The following is a 16,829-nucleotide window of genomic DNA, read 5'->3' as shown; positions in this document are numbered from 1 at the left end:
GTTCTGGCACGGGGGGATGGGCGTTCCAGCACAGGAACGCCTCCCAAAAGTGGTTGAGTGAAATCTACAAGATTTCACTCAGTCACTTTTAAGCCCATGCTGCGTCAAAACCATGCGCATGCTTGAAGCAGGTGTAAGGATTGACGCAGCATTGTGCAGATAGGGCCCCACAGAGCATTGATGGAGCTGCGTTGTGCTGGAGAACAACAACTCCAGAAATGCGCCACTTCTACGGCACAGATGCATGATGCAGCTGTGCCATTTTTCACCCATGGTGCTCCGCATTGTAAATGTGTTGCATCCATGCTGGCGGAGCTGTGGTGCACAATGACTGGTGAATCCCTGATGATATGCAGAGATGTGCCAGTTACTGTAAATATGCCCCCACATGTCAATGACTCTGGAGCACATATCAATCTGACCCCATAACATACCCATCCACAAGTGAACATTGAGGCCAATCCAAAGCATAGAAAACTACCAGGTGGAACAGTGCCAACTACAATGTGTATGAAAAATGGATGTAGCATTAAATGGCATTAACATTGTTTGTCTCTCACACCCACAGGGCAACTTGCGGAATCTATCCCCAATAATGGGGGAGATGATTCACAGTCCCAGGCTGCACAGGACCCTGATCCCACTGACAGCGACGCCTCTCACCACTCCACAGATGACCACGACCAACCTGGCACCTCTGGTGGCCAAACTCGTGCAGCACCTGGATCAGGAACATCTGCGCCAAACACCACCACCATTCCTGCCACATCCCAGCAGACATCTAGGAGCCCTGCCCACAGTGAACAACTGAGCCAGTCTGACAATGAGGCACAAGGTTCGCCGGGCACCCAGGAGGTGGCAGACAACGCCACCACTGCCATCCCTCAGGGGTCCCGTCGATCCGATGTGCCCTCAACGGCAGGCCAGGCTCGTGTAGGCAGGGGTGGTGGGAGTGGTGCCAGGCGGAGGCGAGAACCTGACCAGCCAGCTGTAGGGCCCAGTATGTCTGAACTACGTAACATCATGGAGGCATACTGGCGGGACACCAGGGAGATCATCCAGGTAGTGGGGACCCTCACAGAGATCAAAAACCTGGAGGCCGAGCAACACGCCAGTCAACAAGAACACCAAGGATGGATCGAGGCAAGACTGGCTGAGCTCCTGGTGGTGCAAAGGGACATAAGCCATTTACTCCGTTGAATCCCAGACAACATGGAGCACCCTCCCTGTGTCATCAGGCAAGACACTTCTAGGCGAAGACCGCCACCTGGCACAGGGAGGGAGGAGGAGGAAGAATCGTCCGACAGAGCATCCCATGCATCGTCAAGGCCTGCATATGAGGGTCCCCCAAGGAAGGTGGGTCTACCACGGAAAAGACAGTGAGAGGCAGCGGGCCATGCGCATCTCCCAGGTCACCTGGTCTGGCACCTGGACTTTGTGTGCAACATCATCACCTCTATGACTGTCCTACTCTGCCACATGGACTTGCTGGTTGCAGTCTGAACAATAATGCCAAGCACTGTGGTCTGGACTCTGGTGACTCCAACTGCAAGGCATCACATCTTCCTCTGTGAACTTTGGATTCTCTGGATTATTGTACAGCACCTATCACTTACTCACGAATCACGCACCAGACAGATAAATAAACAAAATAATCACAAGGAAAATTGATGTTGCAGTCATTTAGCATGAGTCAACAACATACGTATGGGGATATGTCAAAGTATGCCTGAGTGTGGAACAAACTCAAGCCATCCATACACTGGGATCTGAGTCCAGTCGAGGACACACATTTGTCACAATGTATCATCAAATACATACATGGAGCGTAAAACTCACCCGCGATGGTTTCAAGCTGCTGAGGGGGGGTGCTTGCCATACTGCTCCGACAGACAGGTTTGAAAGAGTATCATGAAGGCGTAGAGGTCATGGGTCATGTGGAGGTGCCCCGGGAGGAAGTCCCAGGTCTGTTTGGCGAGGTGGAAGAACTATCTCCTGCATGCAGTTGTTCTGTGGATGTGATAAATGGTGGCCAGGGCAAGGTTGGCTGGACGGAGTTGGGGCAATGGGGTGTTGGATGAGAGACATACAAGGTCGTTTTTGGGTCTGGGGTTGTGGAGTTCGTCCTGAGTGTGGCTGAGGAATCTGAAGATGATCCTGCAGTTGACAGTGAGCCATTGTAGGTATCTCAGGTGGACGGTGATGTGGCTGTGGCAGGGGATGTTGAGAATGAGGTGTGCGGATGCACCCTGGATGTGTACAAGACCTTCTGTAGTTTGGCTGTTGTTCCTATGTAGAGGGCGTTGCTGTAGTTGACCCGGCTGGTGTCGTGGACCTGGGTGACTGTCTGTCTTGCCTTGGAGTGGATCTATTTAAGGATCATTTGCAGCATGCGGAGGGTGTTGCAGCATGAGGTAGAGATTGTGTTGCATAGTTATTGTGAGCGAGGAGTCTACGATGAACGTCAGCTTGCGTGCGTGGCCACTGGGTGCTGGTGCGCTGCCCAGGCCGGTGGGACAAAAGGAGTTGTCCCAGTCGTAAGGGGACAATCCTCAGATCATGACCTCAGTCTTGTTCAGCCTAAGGTGGCTGATGTTTATCCATTTGTCAACGGACCTCATGCCTTCTTGAAGGTTGGATCTGGGAGTGGCTGGGTCTTTGGTGAGGGTGAGGAGCAGCTGGGTGTCAATGGCATAGGACATGATGATGAGGTTGTGTGCGCATGTGATGGTGGAGAGGGGGGTCATGGAGACATTGAAGATTGTCACGCTGAGAGATGAGCCCTGGGGCATGGGCCAGATGACCCCAGTGTACTATGTGCTGAAGGGGGGAGGCGGACGCCCTGGGCCTTGCTGGTGAGGTACTTGGCAATGTAATCCCGGGCCCTCCTCTGGATCCCAATGGTTGAGATGTGTGATCTGACAGTTTGGTAGCACATGGTGTAGAATGCCGTTGAGAGTTCGAGGGGTTGAGGGTGGTGGTCTCACCATTGTTGAGCAGGGTCCAAGATGTCATTGGTGGTGGCAATGAGGGCGGTTGCAGTGGTGTGATTACTGTGGAAGATGGACTAGGGCGGGTTGCCTGGAGGTGTTCGCTTGGAAGGAGTTGGTCAGTTGCTCGTTGAATGTCTTTTTGATGACATTTGCTATGTAGGGAAGCAAGGTGATGTTCCAGGAGATCCTGCAGTACTGCCGCCCAATGTTTAAGAAGGGCCTGGGTCTCTGCATGCCTCCAGCTCCCATGGAATGTGGCTTACTCAAAGGAGACATTCATGACGTGCTGGAGGTGGGCTTCAAGGATGGGGTATGCTGTGATTGAGATGTTGTGTGTGAAGGGTCCTGATGGAGAGCCGGAGTGGATGGTGTTCATGAGCCGGGTGGTGTCTTTGCTGCTGACGGGAGTCCAGAACCTAAGGGGGAGAGGGTATGTCCCGCGGATAATAGCGCTGTCTGCCTCTGTGTGGCGAGGCTGTCGTGTATGTCCATGAGCTTGCAGCGGTAGAATGTTGTGATGGATTTGCTTGGCCTTGCAAGGGTGGGATGTCTTTTGGATGGAGAGCTGGGGTTAGATAGTTCACTCACGATGCTGATGTGCTCCTTGATGTCCTGTGTGTTGGTGCCTAGGCCCTACCTGAAGGATGTCCTCTTGTCCGTGCTGATGATATGGTGATGTCTGTGTGTGGCGGTTTTCAGGGCTGAAAGGTAACTGATGGTTGTTTGTGTCGCAAGGTTTACACAAGGGTCCGGCTACATCTGTATGAGTCCAGTAGGTCTGCCTTGTCCCAGGTGGCTTAACTGTCGTTGTGCTTCACAGGAAAGTCCGCCAATGTGGCAAGAGTGTTGGATCAGTCGCTGATCCAGTGTGTGAGGTTGCAGGGTGTGGCAGTGGTGTTGGTTGGAGTGTCCTGGGTTTGGGCGCCACACAGCTCGTCTGTGGTGACTTAGATCAAGCATTTTTGGGGGATCTGTAGTGGAGTGTGGGGCAGTGTGTTGCTTGTCGGAGAACTGGATGCAAATGTTGATGTACCAATGAAGGATGGTGGTGTGGTTGTCCTCCAGCCAGAAGTTGCTGTCCCCCAGCCACATGAAGGCTGTGGAGGTGAGGGCATGCGTGCTGATGTAGTTGTTGATGGCTTAGCAGAATTGTGGGTGTAAGCCTGGAGATCTGTAGATGAGTATTAGTCTGAGGGTGGTCAGGGGGTTAGTGTGAAACCTGAAGTGCAGGTTCAAGACAATGCTGAGTGTGTCTGTAATGAAGGCGATGTGTGGGGCTGTTGTGTTGAGGAGGTAACAGAGTCCAATGGCGTGCTGGTGGACAGAGCGGGTGTGGAGAAGGAAGCACATGACCTGTTTGTACGGACATGGTATGGTAGGCGGGGCAGCCCGGTGTAGGCAGTAGGAGTTGCACACCCAGCTTGCGAAGCTGTCGTGTGTGCGCGCTTAGGGGTTGCCTGTCCGGTGTTCATTGCTTGGAGGGTGACTGGAGCATGAGTCTGTTGTGTTACGTGGGTCATGTAAGGACCAGAGGGTCTAGCACAGTGCCCGTTGCAGGTGCTGATGGTCCTGCCTTTGGCACGGCATTGGCGCAACAGGGGCACAGACAAGCTGCTTCCTGCATTAAGAATGGATGGAGGGAGGGAGGAGCATCTGGGAGGCATGTGGGTTGCAGAATCAGGGCACTCGGTTGGGCGGTGCCGCAGGGGAGGTAGCAGCAGGAATGCGTGAACACCTGACCGTGGAAGAGGTGAGAAACTAGGCAAAAACTAGCACACAAAGACAAGGAGGTTAGAAAGGCACAGTGTAACAGATGTAAGGAAAGGAATGTGTGTCTGGTTACTCATGGGTCACTCAAAGAAAATGGATGAGCAATCACCAAAAATGACGGGCACAGGATCAGGCTCCAAAATGCAAAGCTGTGCCCAGGACACACAGCGTCAGCAGGTGTTGCCTGCCCGTTGTGGGTAGCAACCTGCACAAATACATACACAACCAACTACTTCATGCACAATAGGTATCATTTGCCATGAAGAACTGCATGCATGTTGCCAAAGTACACATACACCCATATGCAAAATCTTTGACAATTATGCCATAGATGACGCATGCAAAGTGGCAAGAGATCTGCAGTGACAGAGATGAGGCACATTGTACTGTGGAGAACACATTTACCACACAAACGGATCAAGTATGTGTTGAGGCCATGCTGCATGAGCCAATGTTCATGGCCAGTGCCATTGCTCAGCAGAAAATAACAGTCATGTAATGAGTCTACCTGTACTGCTGGTCAACCAATGCGCACTCAGCACCTTGAATCCTCGGAAACGTGCAATGCTCAAAGGGGTCCATCTCCTGATAGCCCCTTGGTCTGAGTAGTACTAACAGACTCAAAAGGGTGATCAGGTGAGGGAAGGAAAGCAATGGAACAGCAGGGAGGGAGATCTGAAACAAAGGTACACAAGCATAAGGATTCAACAATTCTTGTCACTGAATCACAGAATACCTCAGGACCTATACTGTAACAGTAATACCTGTAAAGGAAAACAATAGCCACTGTATCCTAGTTGGGATCACAGTAATGAAAGTGCTCCTGGACCTGAGGATCGAACAAGGACATTACTACACACTTACAAAGGAGGCTGTTCTATACATTTCCATGTATTTATCCAGCAGTTAGCAACATACCCCGAAAAGTTTTTAAGAGCCACGTAACTGGGCAATTGGAGCTTTCTTCAAGACGAGCTCTACCAGCCCCTGCTGTGAAAACAGAGACGAACAATTCACATGAATTCATAACACATGGAAAGGTGTTGAAACACCATAACACACCAAAGATAATGTTGTACGAGTTGCAAAAGAAATGCCCAATATTATGATCCTGTTCCAAGGATTGTGCAACTAGCACAGGTATCACAGAAGAAACATAAAAGGTACCAGAGTATTGCAGCAATATGAAGGGGGGTGTAACGCTCTGCAGACGGCTTGAACGCAATTAAAGCCTTGCGGTATTCCAGAAATTCACAGCGTATGAATAAAGTCCAATAAACAGAAATTCAAATGCGCTGTTGCGCATCTCACACAAAGCCAACAATCCGTAGTTCTCCCCGGTAATCAGTGAGGGTCAAGAAGGGAAATAACACAGCGCCCGCAAGAGCCTTAAGAAGCTCGTCCAACAAGGGAGGGAATTAGGTAAACACAAGGAAGCCCCGCAAGAGCCAGTCATCGGCTCGTCCAACTGGGCTTTGAAATGCCAAACAGAACAAGCTGCTGGGCCGGAACTCAACAGAGAGTAACAAGGAGTGATGGTGCAAAAGCACCCCTACCGTGACCAGGATATGCAGCATGGCACAGGAGAATCCTGGAATTAACGGCACCCTACTGGTGCCAGGGAAGCGTTTACATTTGCTTCTGTGCAACGCCGTGACGTCATCAGCGCCACATTCTTGGCTTCATGGGAAATGTAATTTCTCATCCACTTACCGAGAAGGCTTGCACCGCAGTGTTCTCCACCGGCCCTGAGGAAGCGACGTGACAGTGACATGACATACTGGCACAAAGGAGAATGCATCCATACGAACAGACACAGGACAGTTGACAGAATATGTGGAACATACTCTGGCCTCCACCTTCACAACATGGATGTTGGAAATCTAAATGTACTGGCACACTAGATTAAGTGGATGAGCCAAACACATCCTGCTGCACACGGAGAGGCTGCAATTCCCCATAGAGCCTGTTGTTGTGATGTCCCACACAATCTCAACCCATTGCATCCGCAATGTGTCAGGGGCAAGGTTTACACACATTGATGCCTTCACCAGAGTCCACACTCAACTACAGATGACTGTCAAGAAGGGTGACTGTCATGTCATGGGAGTGGTGCTACATGTTATTTGATCCATGGTGATGAGACATGTCTGCATGGTATTACAACATGCACAGAAACAGTTCCCACACATTCCCAAACCGTACCAACACCAAAAAGCCTGTTTGGATTGCTTACCCGAACTGACATTTACACATGTCTCTGTGCATGGAACACTGATTCAGCCCACGTTGCAATCATCATGAGGAATAGCAGGAGGACAAAGATGACACAAGCAGACAACAGGCACAGCAACCTGGGAATGACAGACACACAAGAGGTCACCGGTAAAAGAAATTGCAGCAGACATGGGCAGTTACGAAACATGAACAATGTAGGACACATGCAAATTTCAAAGAAAGTAATTGCGTATTACTGTATGGCATGACATCAGCACTCGAGTGACACATCAGAACACACATCAAAGTCACTTTGAATACAGCCAGCTGAACCCACACATTGCAACACATGCCACTCAATGCTACAAGCTTGCTCACTCATACCCAGTGACTCACAATTATGAGAAGTTGTGTATGAGCTCTTCCTACTCATCACTTGCATCGTGACCAAGCCCTTGATCCTCAACAGGTGGATGTTCCAGCTCCTCAGGATCCAGGATGAGTGGCACTGCCTTCTCAACTGCCATGTTGTGAAGCATGCAGCACACGATGAAGATTTTACAGACCTTGTCCGGTGCATATGGGAGGGATCCGCTGGTCTTATCTAGGCACCGGAATCGGCTCTTCAGGAGGCCAAACGTCCTCTAAATCACTCGCCTGGTCTGCCCGTGTGCATTATTGTACCGCTGATCTGCAGCTGTTCTTGGGTTGCGGAGAGGTGTCTTTAGCCATAGCATGTTGGGATATCCCGAGTCCCCTACATAGATACATCATGTAAATAAGTGGTTCAGGAGATGCCGTAAGAGCAAAAGATACTGAAACACACAGGACAAACAGATTTAACCCACCAACAAGACATGCCCGCTCGTTGCACAGCTGCAGCATCATTTGTGGCACCCTGCTACGCCTCATGATGAATGCATCGTGTGCCGATCCCGGAAAACGTGCACAAACGTGGGAAATCAGCATGTTAGCAAGACACACCACAAGGGCATTTATTGAATGGTAATGCAGTAAGCCTGCTCCTGTGCCTGTGGTGGCACCAACATGTGCCCCATTAATGGACCCAATGGCATGTGTCATCCCTCCCAGGGCATAGAAATCACCCTTGACATCTGTCAACTCTTCAGGAGTAGGAAATTTGATAAATTCATCAATGTGCTCCAACATGGCTGCCAAAATATCACACAGGACACCGCTGAACATCGTCTGTGACATCCCACCAACTTCAGCTATGGTTAGTTGAAACGTACCTGTAGCAAAAAAATGTAGGGCTGCCATCACCTTTATCTTGGGGGTCAGCGCAGTAGGATACCTGTCTTGCGGTTGGAGATGTGGTGCCAGTTTGTTCGTCAACTCCTCCATCAACTGTTGAGTGAATCTGTAACGTCGGATGCAGGCACGCTCCCTCATGGTAGCCAAGTCCGGGAATGGCCTTGGTACAGGCGGTGCCCTGCAGGACATATTTGGGAATAATGAAGATTGAAAGTCAGTCAACATCAATGGCAATGTACATAGCACATGCAAAATTGCTACTAGACATCAGTTCACTATGGAGTCTGGCATGTGCAATACATCCAGGGCACAAATGCCAGCTTGCTGACACTCCTACGAAAAGCCAGATACAAATGTTGATTGACAAATCAACATGACATGCCCTGAAATAAGCTGCTGGGCTGGTCTGAGTGTACAGCCCGAGATATCACCGGAGTGACACACGTCACCATACCTGCAGTGGAAGGATGTCATCCCATCCAGACAGCTGACTGCAAGAAACATGCACATGTCACATGGAATGTCAAATGTACATATCAAACACATTGCGATTAAGGTGTACACGTGACAACAAAACAACACAGCCATTGACACGACGCAGACATGTATGCCTGGGGAAATATGATGTCTGATGCACACTGACCCAACAGCCGTGGGAATCCACATGTGGCATGGTGTGCGTAGATGTGAAACCATTCCCATCTCAACACAGACCCATGTTAGATGCGCCAACAGCAGATGCATTTTACAGCAAGCTCAATATAACACATGACACACACCTGACATAGTCACATAGGTTCATGCTGAGCGTGACACGTCAGTTGACAAAGTGCCCCAGTCCCTGGCATCAGGAGACAGGTGCCGGTAGTGATGACTGTGCCATTCCAGTGTTGCTGTGCATGACAAAATCGGACTAATAATATATATGTGGCAAGTGTCAAGGTGATGTGTGCCACATAATGCCCCATCACACATGACATGTGTCCACAGGTCATCACACATTGATTGTGCAGCAAGATTAGATGCCCTTTGCTATTTCACTGGCTGCCACACCTAGGGCCTGCACATGAAAGTATGCAATGACTAGTACTTGATAGACATCCTTGTGCGAACCGTACCCCTACATCCCTGCCATGTGTGCGCCTCATATCACTATTGTAATGGTGCCATACGCGAGTGTGGGAAACGCACCATACCCCTGCACCGTACCCCTGCATTCGCATCAGCATGTGAAACACAGCGAACCCCTGCATTCGCATCAACGTGTGAAATGCAGCATACCCCTACATTCGCATCAGCGTGTGAAACGCACCATACCGCTGCATTCGCATCAGCGTGTGAAATGCACTGTACTGCTGCATTCGCATCAGCGTGTGAAATGCACCGTACACCTGCACTGTACCCCTGCATTCGCATCAGCGTGTGAAACACACCCTACCCCTGCACCATACCCCTGCATTCGCATCAGCGTGTGAAACGCACCCTACCCCTGCATTCGCATCAGCGTGTTAAATGCACCGTACCCCTACTTTCCGGGCGTGTGTGCGCAATGTATCACTGTTGTAATGGTGCCATACGCGAGCGCACCATACCCCTACTTTCCGAGGGTGTATGCGCATCGTTTCACTATTGTAATGGTGCCATACGCGAGCACGTGAAACGCACTGTACACGTATGTGGATCTCAAAATTATTTAGGGGACACATAGGGGACGGGTAGTAGGCCCTGAATGCATCCTGGGTGTCATAGATACTGAGTTTTGAGTAGCTATGTGTCCAACAGGTGTCCTGCAAAAGTAAGTTGGCCCAAAAAATGTTACAAAATGATTGTTGTGCTGAAGCTCAAATTTTAAAGATGCAAATGCGTGTCAGAGCCGTACGTTTAAAGGGATTGGAGGAAACGAACAATGCAAACTAATTTGATCTATCACTCGGTACTCCTCGAATGGAATGTCCCTCAGCAGCACTGATTTAAGGCAGCATGAGACGGTTGTTTTTAGGAGAGAAGAGAATGATTTTAGTTTTTTGGGGATTGAGTTTGAGATGATTAAGGTGGAACCAGGATCGGATTTTAGTGACGGTGTTATTAAGGCAGAGGTCTTCAAACTATTTTGGTCTGAGCCCCCCTTTAGCAAAATTTTGGGAAGTTGGGCCCCCGGCCAAACCTCTAGGGCAAGGATTTGGGGAGTCGGGAGGGATGATCACAGGGGTCAGGGATCATGAGACTATTTCAGGGGTGATTTTCCGTAGCCTGTAATCCACACTAAATGTAGCACCAAACAAGAACAAAATTGACCACAAACACTACTCCCCATAATTGGGGTGCTGTGGGCCCCAATGCACTCCACCTGCTGCACTACTGATGGATGTAGCCCTGAGAAACAAGCTATTTCCTCTTCTTTCATTTTTCCGCACATTGTCTGACCATCACTTTAATCTCAAACCAGGTCCAGTCTGTCTGAAAGAAAGTCAGCTACTGCATGCTTCCCCAGTTGTTTTGCACCAATGACACAATCTGCCCTAATGCTAGCAAGGAAATTGAGTCCTCATGCCCAAATTCTATTGTAAAAAATTCATAATTGTGAAGCAGTAGGCCCCTTGACAAAAGTATCACTGTACTTGCTTCATTAATATTAGCTGCTGCCTTGCTGTTGCCTCTGCCCTTTAACAACATGGGATCCCATCCCACACCAACCATCTCCCTCCCATCCCTCCTCACCCTCTCTCTGATGCCCAAATCAAGGTGTTGCCTCTGTTTAATTTTCCCCCTCCCTTGGATCATTGCTCCAAGGCTCAAAGAAACACTGGCACAGGAAGTGTGCCCCAGACCTCTTAAGCAGCTGCAACATCAAAGATGCCTACAGCTCCGCAAAGCAGGCTGTCTACTCTGCCCACTCAGCTGGGCAATTACTTATAGGTCAGATGCTCAAAGCAGGCTTTCTGCAAAAAATAACCACACGAATAGCAAATTTAGCCCCTCTTTCATCCGCTGCTTGAGCCCTGTTCCTTTCAGAACAATAGTGTCGAGGGCCCTAATGCTAGCAAAGAAAATGCATCCCATGTTCTTTTTCACAGAAAGACTGCCATAACTGAGAGCTAGTCCCCACTCACAGTGTGTGGAGGGGGAGGGCTCACGTGCTGCAAAACAGATAGAGAACTAAAGGAACATGCCTTCTCACCAAGGTACCCACTACCTGAAAGAAATGCAAATGTGTGGAATGGTTGGAGCCAGTGTAGGCTTTAATTAATAAAGACAAATACTTATTCTTTCTGAGGGGAAATATATGTGTCCATTAAAAGGAGTGCACCCTTTTAATGAGCATATATAAAATATTTACATTAGATATAGTCTGGATTCTTATCACTAAAATTTATATTTTAAAGCACCTGTTTTTATCTTAAACAGTATTTTGCTGCAGTCTGTTTTATACAGTGTAATACAGTTTTAAAAACAATGACAGTCACAGTGCTTTCTGTCACAGACTGGGATCTTGTAACACTATAAACAAGCTACTATTCCTCATTGCACCAATCAGGATTTAATTCTGTGACTCAGTCGTCACACACAAAGACATCTGCTATGATCACATTAGCTAACTGAGGTTTCATAAGGTAAAAGAGTATATTTCCTTTTGGTTAGTATAACTTGCATTCATTTTTCAACTGAGGTGTGTGTGTCTTTATTAGAAATATAATTACATCTTCAAAAATAGAACATACATTAGATATTGCATTTTGCAAAAATGTAACTTCGTCTTGCAAGTCGTAGTTTCTATGACAAACCAGATGTCTCTAACTGTATAAGTCCTTTTAGAATGGTCACTTTGGTGCACTAATTGTGTTAGGACAAGTGACCATCATGTCTGTCAGTGCCCCAACAAGCATGCTAGATGACAAATGCCATCCATTGACCACTCTCCTGCCTGCAATCTCCCCACTTGAAAACAAAACCTGAAACATTGAACGCACTTTATCCTCACCAGCTCCAAAATACAAAAATGCAGCAGTATGTCCTGTGAGGTTGTACTTGTGCAAAGTTTATTTTTCACAAAAAAGAAAAATTCTTGTTTGTTTAGCCTCCCAACAAGTCGTTCTTAAAGACTTTATTCAAAGTCCTTTGCAGTAGCAGCTTCAAAAGCATACATGCATTTTAGTTTGGTAGCAACTATTCACAATCCTCAAAGGTGTACAATGGCTATAAAAAAAGCATTTTCTCTGGATAAAACCTGCTTTAATGTTAAGCAGTCCGTATTAGTGCCTAGCAGTTTGTCTGTTTCTGCTAGTTATTGGTCAGATTGCAGACAAACATCTCCTGTGATGCATGGGTCATGTATAAGAAGCCATCTTCATCCTTATGATCCCAATACACTTCTGACATTGTGACAGACATGAACGGTAAGGTCTTGTTATTCACCATAAACAAAACAGTCTTTCAATGACAACTGGTAGTTTGGATGGAAACTCACTGTTTATATAACCCACCTCACCTAACCGAGTTGCTAAGCACTTCCACAGTTTAAACAGGATTGGGTTTTAGTTTCATTGCAGACCTTCCATTCCCTGTCAGCTTTATGTTGTTGCCTGCTGACCTCTACGCCTAATGAACAGTTAATTGATGATTTGTCCTCGAATGGTGTGCGTGTTTTTTATATGCAGTTATTCCAAGGTGAACAGAAAACAACGGAATGCAATCTTTTTTCTTCTCTTTAGCCTGCTCTTTGACCCCAACTTCACACTTGCTGGCCTCCCCAGTGCCACTTAGTAGTACAGTTGTTTCTCTTTTTGTGGCATTTAACTGCTGCATGTAAATGAAGACAGCATTGAAGGGCGCCTTTCACGCTTCCAGGCTATCTACATTTACATTTATTTGCAGACCTATTTGCGCCTCCCTGGCAACACACGGGCACGCCCCCCAGGGGGGCGCGCCCCACAGTTTGAAGACTGCTGTATTAAGGTGTATGATGTCAGCGTGGGTTTTGATCTTATAGTATGGATATCATCGGCATAAAGGTGGTAGTTGATTCCAGCTTGTTTTAGAATGAGGTGAGGGGTTCCATGAAGAGGTTAAGGAGAAAGGGTAAGAGAATAGGTCCCTGCGGGACTCCTAGGGATAACGGAGTGGGGTTAGATAGACAGTCTTGAATTTTAATTTGCTGGATTCGATGATGAAGATAGAAGACAAACCATTTGTGGGTAGTACCATTGAGGCCAAAACGATCTTTGAGCACATTAAGTGGGGCAAAGTGGTTAACAGTGTCAAAAGCTGTGGAGATATCAAGGAGGATAAGTAGACATGTCTCACCATTATCAAGGGAGTGGTGAATGTTGTCAACAATGTTTAGTATGGCAGTTTCAGTGCTGCAGACTTTTCTGAAGCCTGATTGCAAGGAGTCCAGAAGGTTGAATTTTTCGATGTGTTTGTCTAATTGTCGCAAGACATATTTTTCAAGGGCTTTAGAAAGAAGGGGAGGTTCGTGATGGGGTGGAGATAATTTAAGTCATTAGGATCAGCATTAGTGTTTTTAATAATGGGGGAGATTTGACCAAGTTGAAAGGAGCTAGGGACATTTCCAGTAGCAAGGGAGGTGTTGATGATTATGGTCCAGGATGGGGCAATGAGATGCTTTAGGTCTTGGACAAGGTTAGAAGGGAGGGGGTCTTTGGTATGGGAGGATGATTTTAGTTGAGCAATGATGCTGTGGACTTCACGCTCAGTTACAGGGAGGACATTTTGCAAGGCGGCATTGTTTTTGGATTGTAAGTTTTGGTGGTTGGGTACGAGAGGAGTAGTGGTGGGAAGGTGTAGGGGGTAGTTAAGGGTGGTAATAGGAGAAGGAATGTGTGAGGAGGGGTTAGGGTGAGGTGAGGAAGCAGTGAGTATGAGGGGAGACCAGGGGGTGACAGGAGTGTGGTGTGTGATTCAGAGGTGATGTCAGGCGTAAGTAGGGGCTTGGTTGGGATGTGCATTGAGAGGAAGGATTGATCTATTTTGGTGATTTTTTTTAAGAGGAAGAGGGCAATTTCTTCACAACTAGAGGTTGAGGCCGTTGGGATTAGGTGGAGCTGAGGAGGTTTGGTGACGGATAATGTTGAACAGTTCTCTAGGTCTGTTTTTGGCCCGATCAAGTTGTGTACAGATAAAGTATGTCTTTCGTGAATTTTTTTGTATCTAGCTGATCTGAGGAGTGTCAGGTTTGAGTGGGAGGGATGCTGTCTCCAGGTTCTTTCCATCAGTGTTAATGAGCTTCTCTCATTGTTAAGTTCTAGCTTAAACCATGATATGGAAGGGATGGTTCTTAGAGTTTTAAGTTGAGCAGGGGCCAATTGGTCTAGGACATCAGTGACAGCTTTATTAAAGTGATAAGTAAACTCATTGTGAGAGAGGAGTGAGGATCAGTTGAGCTTGGAGTGTGGACTCAAGCACATCAGGAGGGATACATTTTAGATTTCTGGTACATTTCATGGGTTTAATTTGTTTTGTGGGGAGGGACGGGGCGTGATTGTAATGGAGAACAATATGAGGTAGTGATTGGACCATTCAATGGGGATGATGTTGGGAAGGAAGGGGAAGTCATTGTTGGTATCGGTGGAATCCAGGATGGCTCCTTTGGTGTGGGTGGGGGAGTGACATATTTGTTTGAGGTCATTAATCTCGAGAAGGTTGGTGAAGAGGGTGGTAGTGGGATCATTGGTGTCATTCAAGTGGAGGTTGAGGTCTCCAAGGAAGAGATTATTTGAGTTAGATATTGAGGATTGTGTCATCAAGTCAGAATGTTCATCAATAAAGGGGTGTGGATCACAAGGAGGGTGGTAGATAGTATGTAAATGAATAGGGTGAGTATGTTGAACTTTAAGTTCAGCTTCAAGATATTCAAAGTGGAGTGGCCAGAGTTGTTAACAAGGGAGCGCTGAAGTTCACTTTTGAAACTTATGGCCAGGCCTCCCCCCTACTCTGTCAGGTCTGTCTTTTCTGAGGACTGAGTATCCAGGGAGGGGGGGGGGGTAGATCAAGCTTGCTTGTTGAGTGGTCATTGAGCCAGGTTTCCGTGAGGAACGCAATGTCAATTGATTCACTAAGGAGAGATTCGGAGATTTCAGTGGCGTGTCGAACATAAAAGGCACTGAAGGAAAAAATGTACTTGTTTAATTATCTTCCCTTCAAGCTGAAGTTCAATGTGTTGGCCCTGCATGAAGACATTTCCAAAACGGGCATGCAGAGTAGGAAACACAGCGCCGTCTGCATTTTTGTAGCATCTTGAAACCCTTTGGCTTGATTTTTGGGTCATTTTTTTTCTGGTGGGACTGGAGGGGGCAAACCACCAAACAGGAGTGGGAAACACGTGGGGGGCTGACAAGGCAAGCTACAACAGGGCATGGGGTAGGGGAAAGCCATACAAGCAATAATGCAGGATAGGGGTGGAGAGCGGGGCACGCAAAAATGTGGGTGGAGGGAAGAAAGAAGAGTGTACAAGTAAAAGTGAAAAAAGTACCTCTGAAAGCAGCAAGCATTTAAACGACACTGGTGCAAGGGAACCAGCACTTGGGCCATGTTCCAGGGTACATAAAAACACACAAACAGGAAGTGAAGACGGCATTTGTTGACAAAAGAGAAGAAAGGAAATTAGAGTGATGATGAAGTCAACCAATGCTAAGCAATGGGAGGGCTCTAGGCCCCCTGTAAATAAACAAAATGTTTTGAAGTGACATAAAATGCGCTGGAGAGTGATGATGAAGTGGTAAGGAGTGTGCAGGCAAGCTCTAAGCCCCCTGTAATTGAAAAAAATGTCTCCGAAGTGACAGGGCATATAGGACATACGCAGCCCCGGGAAAAAGCTAAAGTATAGGGTTTTGGCAAAGGTCCCCGCCAAAGATACTGAAGGGCATAAAACAAATAACATTGCTCTCAAAACATTTAGGGGGTCTAGGATGTAGGAAGGAGAGTGTTTATGGAGGGGTCCTAATGTGTTCTGCAGAGTCATAACAGCCTTTACCAAGAAGGACCTTTACCTCACAGTCTTTACTATGCAGCTAAGTAACGCACAGGTAAGTGTTTGTACCTTTACTATACAGTACATTACTAGGTAGGCTGTTTTAAAAAAGAAAATACTGTGATTTTAAGCTTTACAGAGGAGAAGAGTTATGAGTAGAGGTAAAAAAAAGTTTCCTCTTTGGGAAGGCAAACACATGGATGATCTGCTATTCCTTGCAGGCCACCATCCTAGTGTTTGTAGCAAATCACATGGGTTGTAAATATTGATCTGCCAAATTAACAATCATTAGAAAGCTCATGTGACCAGAATTGTTGAAATGCGGCCTATAAATCCATAGATTACATTGCAAAATTACAGACTAGTCACAAAACGTTGGTGTGCAATTTGCTGCCACTTTTTGCAACCAGTCTTTTAGAACATTTGTACCTCAGTGATTCAAGTTTGGGCAAACAGGTTTCCTAGACGTTTTCTGTCAATGTTAGGAGAACTGCCCTTGACTTTCCTATTCGGAGTCAGGCCCAGCTCTGTTGCATCAAAGCAGGGTAATGTTTGCTGTGCTTGTATGACAGTAGATACGATTTTGG

At 47.3% G+C, this 16,829-nt stretch overlaps 1 pseudogene; it reads right to left on the bottom strand.

The window, feature by feature from the left end:
* Positions 1-12,491: 12,491 nt before the first annotated feature.
* On the bottom strand, positions 12,492-12,811 carry LOC147710501 (microtubule-associated protein 1 light chain 3 gamma pseudogene; annotated as a pseudogene).
* Between the last annotated feature and the right edge of the window lie 4,018 nt (positions 12,812-16,829).

Source organism: Lissotriton vulgaris, chromosome 5 (assembly GCF_964263255.1).
Source record: "Lissotriton vulgaris chromosome 5, aLisVul1.2, whole genome shotgun sequence".
Classification (NCBI taxonomy): Eukaryota; Metazoa; Chordata; class Amphibia; order Caudata; family Salamandridae; genus Lissotriton; species Lissotriton vulgaris.
The sequence above is the reverse complement of the archived record's forward strand: the minus strand, read 5'-3'. Positions and strand labels throughout refer to the sequence as shown.